The 17,868-nt window shown below is 43.0% G+C and overlaps 1 pseudogene; it reads right to left on the bottom strand.

Annotated features, from left to right (window-relative positions):
• Positions 1–6,304: 6,304 nt before the first annotated feature.
• LOC129103780 (uncharacterized) lies at positions 6,305–9,347 on the bottom strand (annotated as a pseudogene).
• Between the last annotated feature and the right edge of the window lie 8,521 nt (positions 9,348–17,868).

Raw genomic sequence — 17,868 nt, 5'->3', positions numbered from 1 at the left:
GCTGTCAATGGTCGTATAAAGAAGAAATTAAAAATTTGTTTTGAGAAAGAGTGAGTCAAATGAGCTTGTGTTTGACTTTGTTTTTCATATAACTCTACATGCTGATACCATTAACATGTACATAACATGTAGATCTCACATATTTTTTAGGTTACATGGTAAACGGCAACAAAAAGTGTTTGAAAATGCATTTAGAAGTTTTTTAAATCCTCCGCCTGTCCAAGCTCTTCACACAGGTGTCTTCAATTAACCAGGCTCATTAGACCTCGCCACAGGCTGACTGGCTGCAGCTGTGCTTTAGATTTGTAAAGGCTGTCAAAACTCAATAGAATGACACCTTTTAAATTGTTTCAACCTCACAGATTTTTATAAAACATTTCTGACACCATGGCTCAATAATCAATGGTTGGGGTTAGGGGTGTGGAAGACTTGTCTAAAAATTAGGAATGCCTAATGATTCATAATGATGTATAACCTTTTATGTCAGTTTCGGTAGCAGGAGATATTGGATTCACATATTTTTAAACATTAACTTTCAATGGATTTATGCTCCTTACTACAGATCACTTTTTCTGTAGTCATGTCAAGTCATAACGTTGCACGTCAACAAAATAACTTTTTCTTGTCTTTGAAAGGCCACTTTAGTGACACAATGCTATTCTACTGCATTTACATTTTCAGTGTTGTAAAAATAATTTTATTACATTGAGCCATGACTTTCACTTGCACTTCACAAAGAAACAACACATGTACCTATATATCAAGACTGTTATTAAGGCTCAGATTAAATCTTTTCTATTTTACGGTGGTGCACTATGCGTGCTGCAAGAAAGAGTCGTTAACCCAGAAATGAGTTAGCATTTTTTTAAGTCAATGGGTTTTTTGGTTAGATGCCTGAATTAAGGTCTGTGCCTAAGCCTAAACCTATGATATATTATTCCTCTGTTCTACCACATCAAATATGTCAATAAATACTCCTCATGAAATTTGAAGCTTTTACATGTTTTTTAAAAATGGCGGTTGCTAACAAATGAGTCTAATAAACATACTTCTGGGGATATATTTACACTTCAAATCATAAAACGTGGTGTTCATTTGTGAAGATTATTGTGCGGAACAAAACATTTAAGTATCAAAAACATTGGTTTGAAATAGAGCTTATTTTCTGCAATAATTCAAAATTACATAAAATAAAATCATTTTTTCTCAAAGTAACCATTGCGATGCTAACTTCTAGGTTGGCCTACAAAAAAAGAGTCTAAATAACATTATCAGACACAGTATGTGCGCTTTTTTATGACATGTGAGTACAAATGATTTACCTTTTTTTTGTATTTAGGATTTTTTGTGACATTTCAAGCGAATCAAAAAAAAGCAGATGAGTGGAAGTCAAATCACAAGTCCTGATTGTTTAAAAGGTCACATATTGTGTTCATTTTCAGGTTCATACTTGAACTAGAACATGTTTAGATGCTGTGATGTTAAAAAAAACTTTTTTTCTTTATTTTTCACCAACTAGTCCAAATTCTTGTTCTACTCCGCAACATTTCCATCATAGTGGCATGAGGTTCCTTTAAATCTGTTTGCTTCTCATAAAACCTTTTGTATTAGTCTTTTAACCATCCCTCACTACTGGAAAAAAACCAACCAATTTTGTGTGCCATTCTTGGAACCATTCTGGTTGTTTTTATAGTCAGATCTTTCAGCTGTGTTCACCTATAAACTGACTATTTGTCTTCATTAGATGTCACATTTGATCATTGTAGGTCATTTAATTTATGTCAAAATGAATTTATGCCAACGTTTGGTCTGATAACTTGCTCGCACTTTGATCTCTTAATTTTACAATGCTTATGTTCCTAACTCAATAACAGAACACTTGACACTCTGACACAACAGTGAGGCAATGAACACAACCTTCTTTAAAGAGTCTCTGAACACCCACACAGGTGTTGATTGGTGGCTGATTAGACCTCTCTGCTCAGGAGAGAATAATGTGTCAATCACAGTTTGGACATGCCCACTCAGTTTAAGAGGTCTAATCGGGCAATTAAAAACACCTTTGTCGTGGACCGTGGGTGTGTTCAGGGCTTTTACATATATATGTTTTGATGAATGTTTAGTCAGTAAGATTATGTTTAAATCCTCTACTTTTCTTTGATTCATACTCTTTCTCAATCACACTATTCGTTTTGTTTTTATCACCCCCCCAACTTCATCCAATCAACATTACCACTCATACGCCATCTTTACATGAGCCAATCACTGATCACCATAGTCTTTATCAGTTCAACAACCTGCACCTGCCTAGCTCCTAAAACCAACATTCAAGCATGAGCTACAACACAGACTGAAACAGAGACATGGTTTTGTTAGGGGGATTATGTTGAATATTAAGAGCTCCAAATAACTGAACATCAAACCCAGATATGTTGTTTTAGCAACAATGCTTTAGATCCTTTCTCAGTTTGCAGGGTCAAACTTTTCCTAATTTGTGGAAAGAAAATGTATACATTTACTTAAAGAAATCTGCCTTTTCTTCCATTTTCATTGCTGTCAAAAATACCCCCAAACTTGTTTGACTGCATACAGTATGATAAAGTGTTGCTCACTGTCATGGCTTACCGGAACACTTGAATAGAACAGAGCCATCATTGATGCTTTTGGTAACACCTGTGCTTTTAGTCAGAATGTCTGCCAAAGGCCTATACTGAGGTTAAAGCCTGTGGACCAAACAATTGTTGAAAAGGAATAATGTGGTAGAATTCTTCAATTTAAAAACACTCATGAAAGGCCAACAAACTGATGAAACTTTATTCCCTCAAAATCAGTCATGTCTTTCTACCATTGAAAGATTGTGAGAAAACAAGTACCTCACAGTGTAGAACATTCATATAGATCGGCTCTAACCACGTGCCATTTATTGACATAATTAAAGACACAATGAGCTGGTGGAGCCTAAAGATTTTTTTTTTCTCGCTTTTCTTTTTTCACTGTGTTAACATAACCAAACATGCCATAGTGCTCTACAGTATGCCAGTATGGAACTTGATGTTTAATGTGAGGTTGTTTTCAAATGCCAAATTAATTTAATCATGAGGAAAGGGGCATTTTGTGTTAGTGGTCACAATCAAACAATTCAAAATCTCCAGAAATGGTCGTTTCCTAGGTGATCTTAGGTTGATCAAAATAAAAAAATTTGTAGCTTTCAGTTTACTTTGAAGACCTGATTCTGATTTTAACTAAATGCATGTCTCTTGAGTGCAATCGTGTATTAAGTAGCATCTCTGAATTATAATCAGTTGGAGGCAATTAAAAAGCTTCCTGGTTCCCCTCCCCTCGTTTTTTCCTACAGCCATGTTCTGCTAATAGCTTTGGATCATGGTTAAGCCTTACCTCAAATGGCTCTTAATCCAGTGGGCCTGCGTTTGGTTACCTGAGGGAAATACTATCCAGGCTCTGTGCTACCCCCACTGCAAGCTTCCAGATTAGTCCAATATATATTAATCCCTCCATTTATCTTTGTCAACTAAGAGCCAAAAATAATTTGAGAGTGAGTAAATAAAAGCGAGTGCAATAAGAGAGGCATGCCTCAGACAGAAGGCAGGTGCTTGCCACCTCATACAACTCGTCACTGGGATTGGCTCTCTAATGAGCCTCTCCGTACGGTAAATACGGCTCTGCTCATTTTGCTCATCAACATTTCATGGGTTAGGTGATTATCCTTTTCAAGCAAACAAGGGATGTTTCAGAGTTTCTAAAATGGAAAAACAGTCATCAAAAACACACGACTCCTCCAAGCGTGAGTGTTTGCTCATGAAATGAAAGGAGTGGAGAATCTTTCTGAGAAAAGTGGTATTAAGAATAAGAACTGAGCCCTGCTTTTGAAAAAGAAAATAGAGGCAAGAGGTTAACCAACTCACTGGAAATTGACATAACATCACACCTTTTTATTAGCAGAACCTTTTTATGTTGCCTGAAAATTCTTTTCATGTGCTTGTACACACTGAGCAGCCGAACCCTGCAGGACACGTCCAAAGTTTGACATTTACTGTTCAGTGGGAGACTAATAAATAGGCAGCAGAGTTTATCACGGAAGGAATGTGTGTGATGTTTTGCCAAAAGCTCGAAATATGATTTCAGCATGATTTCATTAGCCTCAAATATATGTTTTAAAAGAAGCTGTAAACTTCAGAAATAGGAGGTATAGTCATCGTGGTATTTCTTTACAGGAACGCTTTTGGGGACGTCTCAGCAGAAATAAAGGTCTCCCAGTCTTCTGCAGGGATGTCCTTCTGTTCTGCTAGTGGAACTCATTACAAGTGGTATGCCTCTGCAACACACCCACTGAGACGCTGGCGCAGCGCCACAGTTTCCTGACATGGTGCAGATACACCATCAAAGGTAGGGATACCCGTGTAAAAGACCGCATGAGGAACAAGTATGCTCCTGGACTGTACTTTCAGCATTTCATTGGCTTCAGGATTTCCAAATGATCTTTTTGTTGAAAAACTGGTTATCATTTTTTTTCTTGACTGATGTTTCTAAGTGGTTCTTATGGATATGATTCATATGCAATACAGACAAATAACAATGTTGCATAGTGTTACAGATGTGCAAGACTTTGACTTTGATGTAAAATGGATTATTGTCTTAAATTTGTGAGTGGAAATGCTGTAGGCCTATTGATTGCAAATAATCAATCATCGTAGACTTTACTTACATATTCCCTGTGGCCGCTCAACAGTGACATTGCAAAATAAGTTACAGTATCGATATTTACCATTTGTAGGATCAACAGCTGTAAAATGTTATAGATCGCTTTATTCATTTTTCCATGACGCAGGCAAATATAAAATAAAAATTAATGAACAACAGAATTTACTTCACCCATCTCACCCAACCTCAAGCAAATTCATCAACCTCTGGCTCCTTAAACCTAAAACAAGTATATAAAAAAGTAAGCAGACAAACAACATATGGAGAGTTCACTAACAAAGACCACGCTTATCACGAGATGATGACTGATTTATTACGAATGTGAGTCAGAGGGATGGGTTAGGGAAGGGGTTGGAGGGATGAGGGGATGAAGGGATAAGGGTCGAGGGATGAAGGGGTAGGGGTCGAGGGAAGAAGGGATGAGGGTAAGGGATGGAGGGTAAGGGAAGGAGGGGTGTAGGGTAGAGAAGCAGGGAGGGTAAAGAAGGTTGATGACTGATGGTGGGAGGAGAGCGATGGTGTCCGGTGGCTGGCAGGAACAGGGGGATTGGAGACTCTTGGGTGGGGGCTGTCTCTCCGGAAGGTCAGGTGGCGCAGAGTCCCCAAAAGACAGCTTCAAGAGGACAGGTGCCGATGTGCGTTTCTGATGTCATTTAGGTTGGAATGGATGTAGGTGAGGTACGCGGGGGACGACCAGCGGCCGAGGATCTTGATGACGTGGTCGGGGATTCCTTGGCTTGAGGCGGTGGAGGCGGCCCCGATGCGGAATAAGTGGCCTGAGTAATATTCCGGGTGTATACCGGATTTATGGAGAATTTGGCAGAAGTGGTGGTGAAACCAGGTTCTTGTGGCCCCTTTGCCTGTCTCTGTGATGAAAAGCAGGTCCTGTGGAGAAGTTCCGCTGGCTAATCTTGCGCTTATGTAGTCACATATGGGTTCGAATGGACTTAGGTATGAGTTTAGTTGAAAGATGTAGATGGGCTGGGGCGGACCAGACTGGTTGGTCTTGCTGCGTTTGAGGTGGTAGATGATGGTGTCCGGATGGTGGATGGAGATGTCGGACATGGTGGCGTGTTGCAATGGATGGTGGTCAGAGTTCTGAGCGTGAATTCCGAGCAGCGCAGGAAGCCGAAGAAGGCCAGCAAGAACATGGACTCCAATGCTTTGTCCATGAAGGAAGATAGGTAGCCTGAACAGAGTGTTTGGATGCAGCGGGTAAGGTCCGAGGTGAGGGGCAGATGTTTAGGGGTGGGGTGTGGTTCGGCTTTACGGAGACCTTTGAGTAACATGGTGATGTGTGAGTGGGACGCAGCTGGACAAGGAGTGCCTGAGGAAAGTTTGGCGAAGAAGTTGATTCCGCTTATGTAGACCCGTATAGTGGAAGGCTTGATCTTGAGGAGTGAATGGGCGAACGTGATGAAGTTCGTGAGGGTCAGGACGTCGAGTGAGGGGAATGGAAGGCAGAGGGAAGCGTGGAAGGCTTTAAAGCTATTCCATCCGGTGAGGTATGATGAGAGTGTTCTGGGGGCGACGCTGTTGAGGATGGCGTCTTGGGAGGCAGAGATTAGGTGTTCTAGTAGCGGGGTCAGTTGAAGATGGTGGCTGAAAACAGTGGGACCGGAGTTGGCAGAGGGTCCGCGGCTGGCGCCAATCGTCTGAATTTCTGTAAAGAGAAACGAGAAAGTGAGTCAGCTATGGAGTTTTTGTGACCTGGGATGTGATAGGCTCGGATGATGAATTGTTGCTGGGCCGAAACCAAGGTGAGTCTATGCATGAACTGCATTATGTCTAGACAATGTGACCGTCCTTTGTTGATGATGTCTACGACGGCGCTGTTGTCTGAATATAAAACGATTGTCTTTTTGGACCATTCCCGGCCCCAAAGAATGGCTGCTATGACTACCGGATACATTTCAGAGATTGCCGAAGAAGGGGTGAGGGATGAGAATTTGTGCGGCCATTCGGCTGAAAACCATTTGCTGCCGTAGAAGCCGCCGAAGCCGATGGAGCGGTGAACAGCTGGATGTCTTCCGTCTTGGTGATGTGGTCATCGTAAAATAAAGAGATGCCGTTCCATGAGGAGAGGAACTGGTGCCACAGTTTTAGCTCCGTTTTGCATGCTTTGTCCAGGGAGGCGTGGCCATGGAGATTTGGGACAGAGGCGGTGACCGAAAGGAGGTGGGACAAGAAGGATCGACCTTGGGGGATGATGCGAATGGCATAGTTGAGGTGGCCTAACAGTGAAAGGAGTTGGTGTTTGGTGCATTTGGGGGCCAGGAGGTAATTTGAAATGAGTAAGGAGATCCGATTGATTTTTTCGGTAGGTAGGGATGCTTGGAGTGAAACTGAGTCGAGGGTGATGCCGAGAAATTCGAGGGAGGTGCTGGGGCCTACGGTTTTCTCTGGAGACAGAGGAACGCCGAGTTCCTTGAACGCTGAGGTTAAAGTGTTGAGGCCGTGTGCTGGGGGTGAGGAAGGTGGCGTGATGGTGAGGAAGTCATCTAAGAGGTGGATGATGTACGGAAGTTTATGGACGTTGATCAGGATCCAGCAGAGAGCTTCGGATAAGCAGTCGAAGATTTTTGGACTGCTCTTGCACCCGAAGGTCAAGCGCACTGCAAAGTAATAAGAGCCTTTCCAATGGACGCCGAAAAGATGCCAGAATTCGGGGTGGATCGGAAGAACTTTGAAGGCGCTGATGATGTCCGCTTTAGCCAACCAGGCTCCTTATCCTGCGAGGCGAATGAGGGATGCGGCGTTGGTGATTGTGGTGTACTGCATGGAGTAGTCCGGGCTCGGGATTAGGCTATTGATGCTTGGGATGGAAGAGCCGTGGGGGGATGAGAGGTCTATTATAAGTCTCTTTTTTCCTGAGTATTTCCTAGTAGCTATGCCGATGGGGCTGATTCTGAATATGGGGAAAGGTGGGCTATGGAGAGGGCCGATCATGAAAGAGTCTTTGACTTCCTGAGCCAGGAGTTTGTCAACTATGTTGGGCTCGGAGATGGCGGATTTCAAATTATGGCATGTATAGGACTGTTCTGGTTTAACCTGCAAACCTGGGTGGAAGCCGTGTGTGAAACCTTGTATTAGGAAGCTGGTGAACTGGCGGTCTGGGTGGTTCTGTAAGGCGGAAGCTAGAGCTTGACCTTGATTGGTGTATTGAGGTACTTACAGAGGCTGTGCTTGGTGGGGTTGTGGGGACAGGTTGGTCTGGAGTGGGCACCTCCGCAGAAGGAGCAGGTGTGGAGGAAGCGGCAGCTAGAGGTGCTGCATCCTAAATCGTTGAAGTTATTGCAGACCATTCTCCCGCCCTGGAAGAGGACTGGTCTGCCTCTCCTGTCTACCCCTTTGGGGAGAGGGCCAGTGGTTGTTGGCTGGTTGGTGGCTGGTTTTGGGATGATGGATGGTGGGGGAAATGATGGAGGCAGGCTGCGGTAACCAGTGGGGCTCCGTCTTCTAGGAGCGGCTGTGGAAGGCAGGGGGGCTGTGAGGGTGCATGTGGTGGCTGGATGGGAAGGTGCGCCACAGGACTCGCAGTTAAGGGAGGAGCGAGCTGCAAAGACTCTGCAATATAATTCAGGGTCTAGTGTACCCCAGTAAGTTCCCTGGTTGAACTGCTGCACTCGAGCAGCGGCTTCGGATGTGAAGAGGACATGGTAGGAGTAAAAACCGTTGCCGCCGAACCTCAAGGCCAGGTCTAGGATTAACGACAAGTAGTCATCCAGTTCGGGCCTGCGGTCGGGAAAAACCGAGCAGATGGTGTCGCGGAAAAGGGAGAAACAGGAGGAAAGAATAGGTTTTGGCCGGTTGCTCCGCTATGGGCCCCTGCTGTTGGAGCTGTCTGAGCAGCTGAGGTAGCTGGATTCATGTAGGGCGGAGCAAAGTTGGCCAAGGTAGATGATGCAGGAAAGGCAGGAGGGAGAGAAGAGGAAAGGATGTTGGGATGAAAGGATGCATGTGCATGGGTTGATAGTGTAGATTGGGGGAAAACAAATGCAGAAGGTGATGTCTCTGGGTCAGAGAGGGTTTGCTGCAATACGACCTGGCCCTCTCGGGGGCTGCTGTGGCTGACAGGGTTTCCCTGGCCGTCGGATGCGTTGTGACGTCATCGGCGTAGCGGCTGACGCGGCGGCGGGAATCCGGAAGTGCTCGGGAGGTTTGCTGAGTGTTGTTGTGTTGGGAGTCCGTGAAAAGTTTTGCTTTCCTGTCGGACTTATTGAACGGGATGTTGCGCTGGGTGAGTAAGTTCTTTAGACGGGAGACCACTTGGAGATGTGGGACGTGTTGGGGCTGTTGGAGAGTCGGCGTGGTGAAGGAGGGTCAGGGTGGTTTTGCCCGTCGTTCGAGCGCCTGGATCTCGAGCGGATGGGAGAGCAGCTTCGGGGAGGGACGATGTCCCTCGCGCGCCGAAGTCGAGTTCTCCCCCTGGGGCTGTTGGAAGGCGAGGGGCCGACGGCCTCGGATGAATGTCGGGAGCCACGAGGAATGTGGATGGTGGAACGTAGCCGAGGTTGCTGCCGACGAAGGATGGTGGGAGAAGGTTGGAGCCTCGGGACTTCGGGGGTGAGCTCGTGTTCTTTGAACAACTCGTTGTCGGAAGGGTTTAGGAAGAGTTCCTGGTCCATGGTGCTGGGTAAGCGGTTTTGGGTTCTTGTTGTGTTTGTCTCGCGATTCTCACGTCATGAGGAAACAGAGTCAAGGAGGAAGTGGATGGATCCGTCATGCTTAAATACTTTGTGCAGAGACAATTAGGTGTTCAGGGCGTGGTCATTGTTCCCGAACTACGTTATTTAAAACTTCATAAAATAACGCAAAATAAGATAATATTAACAAATAATAATGATGGTTATAAAAGATAAAGGAAAATAGAACACCCCATAGAGAATTAAGGTTTCATGCAGAAATAGCCAAAAGCGCTTATATACACATAAGCAGGAAATGCAACGAAATGAATAACTGGGGTGCAAAGATAAATATATATTACAACAGTGCAGGTAAAGGTTATCCTGAGTCTGACATATTTTAAAGAAACAATATTTACAATACAGTCTTAGGTGAGAGAGGAGAACTCACTAGGTCTCAAGGAAATGAAATGAGACCAGAAAGGTTATTCAATTGTAACAAACTTCTCTAAGCCATTCCTCCTTGTGCATCTAATTTTCTCATATAGCCTGTAGTGTTGCAAAGGCAACTCAATTTGGGTGGTGCATTGAAGAGCCATCAGAACTGTGGATATGTGTTTTTCTCAAAAAATGGCAAACTTGAAATCATCTCAAAATGCCATGTGGAGGATTGGATTTTTGAGAGGGTCCAAACAAAATTTAAATACACTGTCAATATGTAGCTCCTTATTTGTGCTTAATTGTTAGCCAAAATACCTCCTAAACTGACCCCATATCTGAAGAGATGTTTCACAATAGAGTTGGAGCCAGTATGAGCAGAAAATAGAGCAAGAGATTGGGGACAGATTAACGAGATGTTCCTCTTCTGTAACCCATACAGGAACCTTGCAAAAAAGCTGATAGTGACCTTGAAACAAGTGAAGAGGACTATGGACATTGGCTGACCAGAGTTAGGTAGCGCTAGGCCACCAGAAGTCTTGTGTTTTTGTAAAAGAGCTTTACTGATTCTAGCGGGATGATTATTCAAAAATAAATTATATGATATGTTGATCAACTTTCTTAAAAGGATTTGGGAATAACAATGGCAAATTTTGAACTAAGTAGAAAAATGTAGGTAACATATTAACAGAGTTGATAGGAACGCAATATTAAAGCATACGGGAAGACCATCTGTTGAAGTCCTATTTATTTTTAACCAGGAGTGAGGTAAAATTAGCCTATAAAGGTGTGGCGTTTGCTTAGAAAATTTTAATCCTAAATATTCAAAATAATCAAGGTTATTTTAGGTGAAGATACAGAGGGTGGAAAATCTCTAACATTGATATAAATTCTGAATAGTTCACTCTTGTTGACACTTATAAGGAGAAGGGCCTGTATTGATAATCAGTTCTAGAATCTGCGTTATGGAGGAAATCTTATTTGAGATAAAGAGGAAGACATCATCTGCGTATGAGGACATTTTTTTTGTTCCACACCGCCACGAACAATAACCAGTATATTGTCATTGTTTTGTAAGGAGAGCAAATGGTTTAATTGCAGGCGCAAAAAAGAAGTGTCAAAAGCGAGCAGCCTTGTCTTGTGCCACATTTTAAGAAAATAAGGGAGGGAGACTTAGTTTGTTTAGACAGATGGTAAAGGTGATAACTCTACCCAACTAATGAAATTGTCATGAAGCGAAATCTGAAGAGTATGAGAAAGTTAAAACATTTGATGAAGGATTGCTAAAATCAGAGGGGGAATAGATCACCTTCTTCATTCTAATTTTACAAAATGACAATCTCCCTTTTAATAAAACCTGTTTGGTCAATTTTTATCAGGACTACCTCTAATCTACAAGTGAGAAGTTTTGATAGGATGCTGATTAGGCCCCTATAAGAAACTGATTGGCCTTTATATCCACAATCAAGATGATCTTTATCCAACAGCTGCAAAGTTTGGACTGTGTCTTTAGTCAAAAATCTAAACAAGATCTAAAGATGGCAGCAAAATGTTCTGTAATTTTGACTTTATGACATGCTTTGACAGTTTTTAAAAAAATAATCAAAACATGTATTTATACAAATTGGACCAAAACTACAATTTTTTGCAGTGAAGTCCCTTCAAGAAGTAAACCATTTTTCCTTTTTGGCAGGGAAACCCCCCAAAAACCTTCTTTTGTTTTGAAAAGTATTTATTTTCGGATCCAAGATTTATAAGCTACCATCTGCCTGTGGGCAACACTCACATGGATTATTTACCCAAAGAAAATGTGGCGGTGAAAAATTCATGTCTGTGTGTCAGTCTGACCCTTGGTCATCTCCTGGCTCTCCCACCTCCTGGATGAGAAAAGCCCCTCAGTGTTGTTGAGTGATGGGGGTTAGAGAAGAGGTGGGCCAGATGGTCATCTCTCTGCAGCCTGTGACATCCTCTCCTACTTTTCATTTCTCACCACATCAGAAGCAAGGACTGCCGCTGACAACCAAACACGTACCTCTTCTAAAAGTGCATGAAAGCGGAAGAGAACCTTTATAGATTATTAATCAATGTTTGTCTATCCCATTTGTCCTTTCAAAGAGCCCATGGTCATACAAAATAAATAGCAATGAAATATTTAGTTTATTTAGTTATTTACATTTTTATTTATTTTACAAAATTAAAACATTGTTATATATTTTTGATGTTGGTGGTATGTTGGCTAATTGAGTGTCCTCCTTACAGACATCACATTACACAAATCACACTTCCTTAGTGATTAAGTCCTGTATATTATTTAAATGATTCCCAAATCTTTTAAACATTAATTGATGATCAAGATGTTGTACTATAGCCTCTCATTGGTGGAGATTGTGTCACTCCAGTCAAGACTTGAAACTAGCAATAACTGTCAAGTTCATAAGGAAGTCAAATATTCAGAGTGAGGATTGAAAAGGAGACCTGTGCATCTGACTAGCTGAAGGGGGGGGTTTCAGCCTGCCAAAAGATTTAAGTGGTCACTGAAGACCACATGACATGTTCTGTGTATTTCATATGAAAGCAGTATTTCCATAATCCTGCATCTCCCTGTTAACCACTTGTCTAAATAGTCATAAATCACCACTGAATTCCTACTTTTATTTGGAAGGCAAGAGCTTCCAAAGCTGCTGTAGGAAACCTACAGTAAGACTGGGAAAAAGTTACTAACTTATCTCCTAACCAACTAAAAAACATTAGAATTATCACAACAAAACATGCAAATGTATACTGTAATGTACTGCAGTAAAAGATTACCATGATAATAGTGTATTATTGCCTTGTTCAACATGGTCCAATCTCTTTGTATTCTAGAAATGCATGCATATGGACGCACACAAACACACACACACACATATGCAGTTTTTCCCACCTTCCACTTCTACAGTAACTCTTCATGTCCTTTGGGGAAGAAAATCAATCTCCAGTTAGAAGAGAAGACTTACTGAGTGAAACATTTTTCCCTCCCACAGATGAGAAAGTTAATAGGTCATATCCTCGCCCTCAGCTGGGATTGCCATTTCCTTTCCCTTTGACCTGTACATCAGATGGTGGACTCTTACAGGAGTCAAGGTGCAGAAGAACAAACATGAAGGCTGGTCCCTGACTGAGGTCTGGGGCTAAAATGGCTATGGGACTGAGGCTCCATGCTGCCTGCCAACCTATAAGGGAGGATTGGAAAAGTCATCAGCAGGCCTCAGCCCAGGGCCCCCGCTTGAACACGGGTGGTCACCAACACAGAGTCTCCAAACAAATGGCTTTACATGATGTGATCACTATCTGACGTGCTGCAAGGGAGGATGAACGCAACATAAATGGCACTTTCCTGTTGAAAGAGAACTCATGTATGGTGTAACAGCGCTGTGTTCAAGGGTGGCCAGAGAAAACAGAGATGAACAGGGCTCTGTTTGTCTGCTGCTCAGGCAGGCGGCCTCAGCCTGGGTAGCCTTTATGTATTCAGAAAGTCGGTCATAAAAATTCGGGTGAGGTGAAAGACAGAAGTGGCTTTTGCGGCTTTCTTCGTGCTGACTGAGCAAAGGGGTCAGCGTGTTGTAAGGGAGTGTAGACGTCTGTCAAGCTAAAGGATCTGCAGCATGCTCCAGAACAAGCTATGAAACACATCCATTATGCATTATGTCAATTTGCCATTTTGAGCACAAAAAAAATAACAATTACCAACCTAATTTATGCATTTGGACCATTTGTCATAGGGATGACTCATGCCAGGAAAATACAGAGCAGCTTGAAAATGACCATAATAAATATAATGTTTAGAGCTGGCTCCAGTTCAGTTCCCTTGAATATGACCCTTGCTACACGATTGACACGATTCCCAAAATAAGCTAACAGTGGAGTTGGCTTTGTGCAACAAATTTTTTAGATCATATGATTTGTAGGAAGAACTTGCCTCAACTTCTTCCCAACATGCCCAATGTCATGTGGTGCAACATATTTAACCGCTGATGTAAACCAGTTCCATATGGCACAGGGATGTGCAGTTAATAGAGAGACCACTGGAGGTCGCAACAGCCACATCGCTGATCACATGATCAGCCAGCAGCAGACAGGCCTGCATATTGTATTCCTTTATAGGACTGTCTTGAATGACATATGCCTCAGTTCAGTGTCCACAATCTAAAGATATCACAATATGGAGGATTGTGTATTATTTCTTAGACCAATCAAGTTCACTGCTTTGATTAACATAAAAGAATACACAATGTGTAATGTTTTTTTTATCTGGGATGAATCTTTTTCACCTGCAGCAATGTGTTGCCCCCTCCCCCCCTTCTACAGCTTGAATCCCCCTATAAAGACACGGCCCTCTGCCTGCTCTTTGTGGTTCACGTCCCTGACCGTTGGTCCTCGGGTCAGACCACCGGTCCCTCAGGAGGAAGGTCTTCCCCTCTTTTCCTTTTAAAACAACAGCGATGGCTGGGTCAGAGCTCTGTTTTTTACCGACATTTCCTCAATATGGCTACCAGAAGGAACAGCTGCAGTTAGAGGACTAACCAGAGCTGGTGCGGAAAATATAACACTGTCTTGTGAATGTGCTAAAACATTTGTAAAATTTTAATTCCTCCCCACTTTCAAAAAGGCTTGGCTAAAAACACACATCACAGCTTGTATGGTCAATATAAAAGCTTAATGAGAGGACTTGACAACTCAACTCAAATTTGTATGTTCTGGTAAGTTGCAAGTAGATTTTACTTTAAAATTGTATTTTTAGGTACCAGTGTTACTGGACCAGTATTTCACTGTCTGTCTGTCTCTCTCTCACACACACACACACACACACACACACACACACACACACACACACACACACACACACACACACACACACACACACACACACACACACACACACACACACACACAGAGACGTAGACAAATATGTTCACCCTGCTCTCTCTTATTTTTGGAGGCGCAGTGAGTTCTTTTGCCAAGTACAGCTTTATACTGCCTGGCCTTCACTCCAAATGGCTCTATAACAGTTAAGAAACCTCCAGGGCTCACAAAGACCAAAAAGAAACAGAGGAAAAAGTGCAATTGGCAGCCAACCACATATATTCACTGAGCTCATCCCACCAGGCAGCAGTAAATCATTATGAAAGCAAAAGACATTGTGGTTGATGCTATCATCTAAGACCAATAAAGCTCCCCTTTGTAGGAACAGCCTCCTCACATATAACTGTCACTAACTGTCATGTCACTGGACGTTTCACCCTGTGGGTCGCAGTGTTTCAGAAACACCACAAAGGTGCAACAAGGCTGTAACAATTCTCATGTAAAAGACAGAAAAATGAAGCTCCTTAGTCTCAGATTCCCCGATTGACAGGGATTTGCCTGAAGGGAGTTTACAGTCCGTTCCCACAAGAACCAGGCAAGGACATGATAAATTGGCTCCTGGCAAACTGGGAGCTGCACTCCTGATGGCGGTAGTAATCAGCCTTGCATTTAGTCAAAATGGAAAATTGCGTGTTCCTGTTGTTGGAACACAAATGTGGTCTTCAAAGACCTCCTGTAAGAAAGAGGCCAATTGGCTTGCTCTTTTCTGTTCTCCTGGGACATTATTCCCCCTTGAAAAGTTTGATGTCCAAACAGCCCAAATAAACAAAAAAGAGAGGATATGATTAAGGGGCTCTGGTATGTAGGACATAAGTGATCGGGTTGTGTTAGTTCACTTGTATTTAATTCAGTATTTTACATAGTTTTAGCTTTATGATTGCAAAGTTACGACTAGCGGGTTACCAATTGCTTCAATACGTATCATCTGAGCATGTTGCTCCCTCCCATGATGCACTCTGCCTGATGTCTTGTATTAAAGGGAAGGAAAGCAAGGGGCGTCATCCTGTGACAGGGGCGTCAGTAGGCACCTCATTCCCTCTGGGCCTCCCTTGGCCTTCGGCTCCAGAGGGGCGTGAGCGGTTTGTCTTCTGCTTGAAAGAAACGAGGCTCTGCCAAGTTCAACCCAGCCCAGAGACATCGACTACTATTAGCTGGCTTCCTGACCAAGACGGGGAGTGCAGTGGGTGGGGGATTCTCAGCAGGACGGAGGGAGGTGGTGGTGGGGGGGCTGACGTGATCGCCCCCTCCGCCTCAAACCTCTGCCCCCGTGATCTGGAGGCAAGCTGAGATAGCAGAGCCCCGCAGTTCGACCACAGTTTACTCTGCGAGCGATGGAAGGGGACGTGGCGATGCAACAGTATTTACTCCATCACTGACTTCATGTGGGTGGTCCCCTCCCTCGCTGGAATACAATGACTGCACCAGACACTGCTCACTCACATACTGTCCTGCCTCATTGGGAAAAGCCATAAAACACGAGTCGTCCAGGGCTCCCAGGCTGTGCATGATATATTTTGAGTTTTCTGTTTCCTCACAGATTACCTTGCATGTGCTGGTTCTCTGCCAGAACACTGAATGAAATGGATCAATCTTCGTCTGTCAGAGTAGATGTGATGTGACAAATTGACCTTGTCATTATAGTTCATTAATAACTGCTCAGTATCATTTATGAAAAACATCCCAGTCCCGGTGTTATGAAAAACCCAGTGGAACACTTTCCTCTGGAGGAAACAGTCTTTGAGGTCTCCCTTTAGAAGGGTGTCATGATTCCAGTTTGCTGCCATGTGAACCTGTAGGTTGGAGGTGATACATAAACCTGCCCCAGAGTGTGTCTGATGTAATTGTGATGTGTGGATAAGAACAGAAAATCAGCTTTTTTTTCAGCGATCTGCCTGCGACCTTGCTACATGACCTGAGGCAGTGGAAATGAAGCAGACCAATTTGTAATTTTTCTGAATTGACATCTGACCAGGGAGGAAATCTGCACCAGTATGGCTTAAATTATTTCACTTCCATTTTCCATGCCTCACCGGAGATGGGAAGCTGCACTGTAAACCAAGGTCAAATAATCTGCTCATTCATGCTAAACATATCCAAGTGAGCAACTGCCACTGGCATATTAGATCAGGATTAACAGTGCAACAGGGCTACGTACATGTAAAGTATTACACTGCTGATTTTTGCTGTTGAAAAATGCTCTAGATGATTTGATAGAATGTCCAACTTCCTTGAACAGAAATCTGCTTCAACACTACATTTTCTCAGGCTTCTTCCTTCAAACATGTGCAGGGACGCACGCTCACTGTAATGGAGATGTAACTGGAAGAGTTCTAGCAGCATATGGATGCCATTTGTAAGCTGCACTGAGAATGTATAGGTCAGTCTTACCCTTTGGTATCTCTCTATCCATCTGTTTTCACATTACTTGCAAATTATAGTGTCCTCCAGACCCAAATGAACATAAATCAGGCCGGTGAAAGTGCAGAAGTTTTCCCATCTGTCATAAAACAATGATTTAAAGTACGGGTTGTCAAAATACGCCGCTGTGAATTCGCCCCGCTCCCCAGCAGTAGGAACACAAAGCACCATCTCATCGGAGTAATTTATGGCCTCTGAGGGAGCGGAGGGTGATTAGGGCTTAGGCCACCAACAGCCAGAAAAACAGTAGGAGCTCCAATAAGGATGGCTGGAAAACCTAGACCAAATTTATCAAACAATTCAACGAAATCTATTTCTGTTTGGAGAGCAGAGCGAGATGTATGACCTGTTTAGTATACTGGTACATCTCTGGAACATTTGGTCATACTGCATTTGTGAGTTTTGGATATTCTACATTAAATAGTCGTAGCCCAAGGCATGTGATGTATTGGTCATCTGAGGTGCCTGAGGCCAAATCAAATATACAACGGGACGTTCTTGGATTTTAAACTACAAATTCTTGTAAATGATGTCACAGAGTCACTATAAAATTGTTTATTTTAAAGGTGGAGTTTTAGGGTGAAAGCAGCTTTGTTCAACAGTGGCTGTGGGCGTTTGGCATCCACAAACAAATAGACTAGTGAAAAGAATGCTGGTCTTAACCGCCTTTACCTTAAATGGCCTTTTTAAAAAGTGAAAGGCATAGTTGGTAACGAAAAACGGCACAGTGGGACAAGGCTTCCTGTACGGTCAGTTAATATATTAT

Source organism: Anoplopoma fimbria, chromosome 15 (assembly GCF_027596085.1).
Source record: "Anoplopoma fimbria isolate UVic2021 breed Golden Eagle Sablefish chromosome 15, Afim_UVic_2022, whole genome shotgun sequence".
NCBI lineage: Eukaryota > Metazoa > Chordata > Actinopteri > Perciformes > Anoplopomatidae > Anoplopoma > Anoplopoma fimbria.
This window is presented reverse-complemented; position numbering and strand designations above follow the sequence as displayed.